Raw genomic sequence first — 6,559 nt, forward strand, 5'->3', positions numbered from 1 at the left:
ACTAATTCATTCTCAAGTACTTAGTGCATTTTACTTATATATAAGACATCAATGTTGATTTATTTGACTGGTTTAAAACTCAGGTAATTGAGAAACGTTATTTTATTATTATGATCATTTTTAATGTATAATGAATTATTATGTTCTACAGTAGTGTGAGAGAGAAAATAAGTCGGATCATTTGTATTCACTAGCAGTGGAGCTTCTTCTAAGGTGCGCTCTTACAATAGATGCATTGTTAATGGAGTACATTTTCAAAGTGTAGAGTGTGATAGTCGTCAAACTAAACAAAATAATGGAATGACGCTAGTCGGAGAGAGTGATGTTTGAAGTGTTGGCCAAAATTTTTATGGTGTCTTACACGAAGTTTTAGACTTCCAATATGTGAAAAGAAGATGTGTTTTGTGTTCAAGTGTACATGATTTGACACAGATAACAAAAAAGAAATAATAAAATACATATGGATTTAGGATACAAATACCTTAATACATCTCACTTTTGGTATGTTGATGAGTCTTTCATCTTTGTTAGCCAATCAAAATAAATTTTCTACCTTAAGAATCCTACATATGGTAGTGATTAAAAGGTTGTTCAAGTAGTCCAAAATAAACGAATATGGGACATGCCAAGAAGTGGAGGATGTTGACAATGAACAAGTAGAGTTATTAGAAATTGTAAGTGGAGTTATCTATTGAGAATGATACTTATGTAGAGAGACGATGTTGATCCTATAGTTGTGGAATGAAAAATTATTCAGCACAATGATGACGACTCCATAAACGATGAAGAAGAGTAATACAATTATCTCTTTACAGTAGTTAGACTATTAATTAACAATTTAATTCAAATAATGATGATGACTAACCATGTATCTACTAAATTTTTTTCTTAGTTTATATATATTAGTCATTATTTTATATCGTTTTATCTCTTGTGTGTTTGTACAGATATGATGTCAAATACTAAAAAGCGAGATGAGACAGAAGAAGAATTTCACGAGGTTGATAACACTCCTCTCATGAGATCTTCTGTAGGAAGTTGTTATATTTTTTAATGAATTAGTTTTGGTATCATTTTTCTTATTCATTAAAGTTAGATTAGGGGTGGGCGTGTGGGTTTATAAAATTGTTATGTTTTAGAGGTAACTTAGGTGTTATGAAGTTTATTTTGTTTATGTTTATGAACTTTGGATAAGTAAATATTGTGGCTAAGTTTAGTTTATGGAAGAGTGGGAGTGGAATGGTTGATTTGTTCAATATACTATAATCTAAGCTTTTAAGATTCATTTTAGTGGTAGAAAGGTTTCTTATTAGTTTTTGTAAATATAAATTCAAACGGCTACTTTTTCCTCAAGCTTTAACTAAGCAGTTTTTTCTATTATTTTTCCAAACACTTTGTAAGCTGACCTCCCTAAATCTATAAAGGGAGCTCTCAACACTCTTGTAACATAGAGAGGAATACAACTGGAAAACTAATAAGAACTAGGACTGTACTCATTTGAATTTCTCCTTCAAGAAAGCAGTCTTCCGGTGGATGTAGGCTACTTCATAGCCGAACCACATAAACTCTTCTTCTTCTTCTTTTTCTTCTTCTTTTCTTCTCTTTGTCTTCATCTCTCACACACAAAAACACAGAAAACCATCAGGAAGAAAGTGTTCTTTCTTCATAAGAAAGAACAGGAAAACGAAGTCTGAAAGTGAGAGAGTAAAGTGTGAGGCAATTACCTTGGGTCAGATCAGATCCTTGAGTGTCTGTTGCATATCATCTCGGCGTCCATCTATGAAAAGATCAGCTTGTGATCGTGGCAACTTGTGGTTTATATATTTCACCAAACTCAGTTGATCACGGGCCAAAGCTTAGTCCTCTGTGAGCTGAAATTCAAGATCTTGCAAAAGGGTATTCTTGGGCCTAAAGTTGTGTCCTCTACCTACAATAAGCCCAACAAAAGTGGTATCAGAGCATCTTGTAAATAAGAAAGTAAATTTTGAAAATTAAGATTGGGATCTCTCACCTAATATGGCAATAGCTAAAGTGGATATTGAAAAATTTAATGGCAAGTGTGACTTTGCTCTGTGGAAGGCAAAGATCGGAGCCTTACTTAGTTAGTAGAAGGCTCTTAAAGCCCTTTTAGATCCATCAAAGCTCCCAAAAGCAATGACTGCACAATAAAAAGAAGATAAGGACTCAATTGTCTATAGAACACTCATCTAGAACTTAAGTGATAGTGCTCTAAGGCAAATTATCGAAGAGGAGGTATCATACAAAATATGGACAAAGCTTGAAGTTTTTATGCAAAGAAAGATCTTCCAAATAAAATGTTTCTAAGGAAAAAATTCTTTACCTTCAAAATGGATCCATTCAAGCCCTTGTCAGATAATATAGATGATATAAAAGGCTTATCTCTGGATTCAGGAGTCTTGGTGAAAAACTTAATGAAGAAAATAAGGCTTTTGTTCTTTTGAACTCTCTACCTGAGGCTTACAGAGAGGTTAAGAATGCAATAAAATATGGCAGGGACTCAGTCACTACATACACTATTATTTCAACCATTAAAACCAGAGAAATGGAATTATAGTCCTTTAAAAGAGAATAGCCCAATGGAGAAGGTCTATTTGTTAAAAATAAACCTCAGTCAAATCAGTGGAAGAATGGAAAACAACAGTAGAATGAAGAAAAGAAATCTAAACAGAAGCTGAAATGTAAGTACTACAAGAAAAAGGGTTGTGTTATTCAGGATTATTTTATTTTAAAAAGGAAAAATCAAGAGAAAAAAAAAAGATGTAAGGAAAAACAACCTGAAGCATCTATTGTTGAAGATTCTTTTGTCTATTTAGATGCTCTTGCCTGTACTCAAGACCAGACCAACTTAATAAGCCCTTTGGGGAAACAAGATTGAGTGCTAGACTCTGGATGCACTTATCATATGACACCTTTTAGGCCCTGGTTCAACACCTATAAAGAGATTAAAGAAGAGTCCGTGTACATGGGAAACAATGAGGCTTGTCAAATCAGTGGGATAGGATCTGTTTCATTAAAATTAAAGAATGAATCTGTGATACTCCTTAGAAATGTGAGGCATGTTCCAAATCCCAAAAGAAATTTAATTTCCCTTAGTATGCTAGATTCCCTAGGGTGTGAATACAGGGGCAAAGGTGGTAGCCTTGAAGTCCTAAAAAACTCTAAATTTGTTCTAGTAGGGGGAAAAGGTTAATGACCTATTCATTGTTAGAGTTGAGATGATCAATGAAGAAAATGCATTGACCTCTTCTGTTTTGTCAGATGCAGATCTGTGGCACAAAAGGCTATCACATATAAGTTTTAAAGGCCTTAAAGCATTGTCTAAATAAGGAAGTCTCCCTAGAAAGTTTAGCAGCAAGCTGTCCTTTGGTGAGCATTGTGTGCTGGGGAAAGCCAAAGACACTCCTTTATTAAAGCTCAGCATATAATTAAAGGCATTTTAAACTATATCCACTCAAATTTATGCGGGCCAGCCTCAACTCCAAGTCTAAGTGGCTGGAGGTACATTCTATCTTTCACTTATGACTTTTCTAGAAAAAGTTGGTTATATTTTCTTAAAATTAAAGATCGAGTTTTTGAAAAATTTAAAGAATGAAAGTTAATGATTGAAAAACAAACAAACGTAGAAAATAAATATCTAAGAACAGACAATGGTTTGGAGTTTTATGGGAAGGATTTTAATCTGTTTTGCAGAGAACATGGAATATGAAAGTTTTGTTCGAGGATGAGTGTGAGTTTATTATATTTTGTTAAGTTTTAGGTTTGTTATGTTTACAGTATTTATAAAGTTTGAATAAGCTCAAGTTTTGTTCAAGGTTTTTATGATTTGTGTTGAAATTATGGATTAGTTCAAAGTTATATTTGAGATTAATTTTGTATGTTGGGTTAATTTTTTTAAAAGATTAATCTTAATTATTAATAACTTTAATAATAATAGTGCTAATTGCTAAACTTAATATCATTTTAGATCATTTTTGGTGCTTTGGAGGTACTTTGGAATCCCAAGCTGAAAATCATGTCAACAATGTGATTCAAAATATATTTTTAAGGACTACTTATGTATATCAATAGCTACTATGTAAACATTATTTTCTAGTAGGGGACACCTGCCCTTACGTAAACAAAGAATATAATCAACAATTTTTTGTAGATTTCAATGTTAGGCAAAATTTTTTCTTGACTCAATTATTATTTTTGTGTCAAAGTTTAGGCTAATGAAGACTAGAATTAAAAAAATATATGTATACAAATATAAATATAAATAAATATAAATATAAATATAAACTTAACTCTCGACGTTATACTTAACTCCTGACGGTAGCAAACAACGTCGGAAGAGATATTCTGCCAACAACTTTTTGATGTCATCAGTAGAGAGTTTCTTTTGACGCCATATATACAGTGTCGAGAATTACTATATTTTGTTGATGATATGACAATATGCGTCGGGAGATGATCACTAATAGTAAAGGATTTTGTTATCATCTGCAAACTGCAACATCAAGTCGATCCGCAGGGAACATGAAATGTGTTTTATTAAGATAATTTCCTAGTTATCGTAGTAAATGGGAGTAGAAGTGGTGTGGAATTAAGAGTACGTTAAAGTAAAAGCATGAAAATACAAGATAAAAAGGGTAAATATAACCTTAGATTGGAAAATCTAGTTCTAAGAGCAAGAAGGGATTCCAATGTAATTTTGATCATCAACTTCTCTTAGTTAAACATACATTCGCTTTACATGTGCACAACAATTTACTTGGTCCAACCCACTCATTGGTACAACGACTGCCAACTCATTGGATAAACCAAGGAAGCGCCTTAATTATTAATTAAAGTCAAACTCTAATTTATCTAAATCTATTGGTTCTATTGGGTTTGAAAGCGTCCATATAGAATAAAAAAATTGCATTAAGGTCTAGGGTTGATTAATCTTCGAACCTAGGCTTAGCATGCATTTAAGATTTATAGTTAGACTACATTCCTAACCTATATGATTCAATCATTCTCTACTTGTGATTTTAGCTAGACGAACAAAGAAAGAACGTGCAAGCCAAAACTTAGCTAAGACATACATTTATGGGTAAGGGAGTCAATCCATACATAAACATATATTTAAATGAAACTGATAGGACATACAAGCATGCAACGGAAGCTATCAGAATCAATAAACACTCTAATTATACTTAATTTGAGTTCTAAAGCATATATTGTACTGATATACAAAGTAGGGTTTCATAAGTATATTACCTTTGAAGAAATTCTTCAAATTATTGCTCCTCTCTAAGAAATTGGCCTTCAAAAACATATTAGACCACCAAGAGGATCTTCTCTACTATCTTCTATCTCAGATTGTGTGGTAGACACACTTAATTGAGGCCAAAATGATAAGGAAGGAAGAGTGTATTGAGAGAGTTTCAATATTGCAGAAAATCAGTTGCATGAATCCATTCCAATATGAGAAATTTGAGTATTTATCATATTGAATCATGCAAGCACTACTCAGTATTGTTATTTGACACTTCAAAAACCAATATTTAAGTGTGATAGGTGTCCAGTTTGGGACTAATCTACCCAATTTTCCAAAAGATTGAAAAAATCTACTACCCATTTGGATTTTATAATTTTAAATTTGATTTAATTCAAAATTAAATCAAATATATATAATTTCAATTCTGAAATTAAAATTCAAATGGATTTATAATTTAATTTTAATTAATTAAATAATAATTTAATATCAAATATTAAATCAATTAAACATCTAATTTATATATGAATCCTACCCATATAAATCAATATTTAAATATTGTAAACTCTCCAATTTAAGCTAATTTTGATAAATTTAAATATTTAATTATATCAAATATAATTAATCAAACCTTAAATTGAATTTGAACGCTTCAAATTTTTAAAAAATAAACCCTTAAATTCCGATTTTGAACATTTCAAATCCACTCAATTTGCTAATCCAAGATATAATTTTACGAGCTAGTAGAGGGATTTTATGAACCTACAGATCATGAGCTCCAATGATTTGAGATTAATTGGCTAAATTCTTTAGACCGAATTAATCAATATTCGTTAACAACCGAGACACACCACTATAGCTCGATAGTTACACTCTCCTCACTGTAAATATATTTCTGTCCACTATAACCACAATCAGTAAGTCGATCATTCACAGGTTTTCGTATTGCTAGCTATGTCAAAATTACCATTTTACCCCTATAAATACATCTTGCTCCTTAAGCTCCCACCGATCCTCTATTGAACAAGTGGTTTATAGTTCAACTAATAAACCATGTCCCTCTTGATCATAAGAGGGCAGGGCCCCGTTGTTCAAAATCAGGAATCAATACTTAAGAGAATAACCTATCTATTAACCCTAAATTGGGTAGGAGTGAGTTTCATCTGTCTGGACCATGTTCCCAGCTATCTATTCGGTCTTCTGCCCAAAATGGGAGGCTTATCGAGCAATGTTATTGGACTACTCTTACCTATGCAGATCAAAGTACAATCCTGAATAAACAGGAGTTCATAGTCA

Source organism: Benincasa hispida, chromosome 1 (assembly GCF_009727055.1).
Source record: "Benincasa hispida cultivar B227 chromosome 1, ASM972705v1, whole genome shotgun sequence".
NCBI lineage: Eukaryota > Viridiplantae > Streptophyta > Magnoliopsida > Cucurbitales > Cucurbitaceae > Benincasa > Benincasa hispida.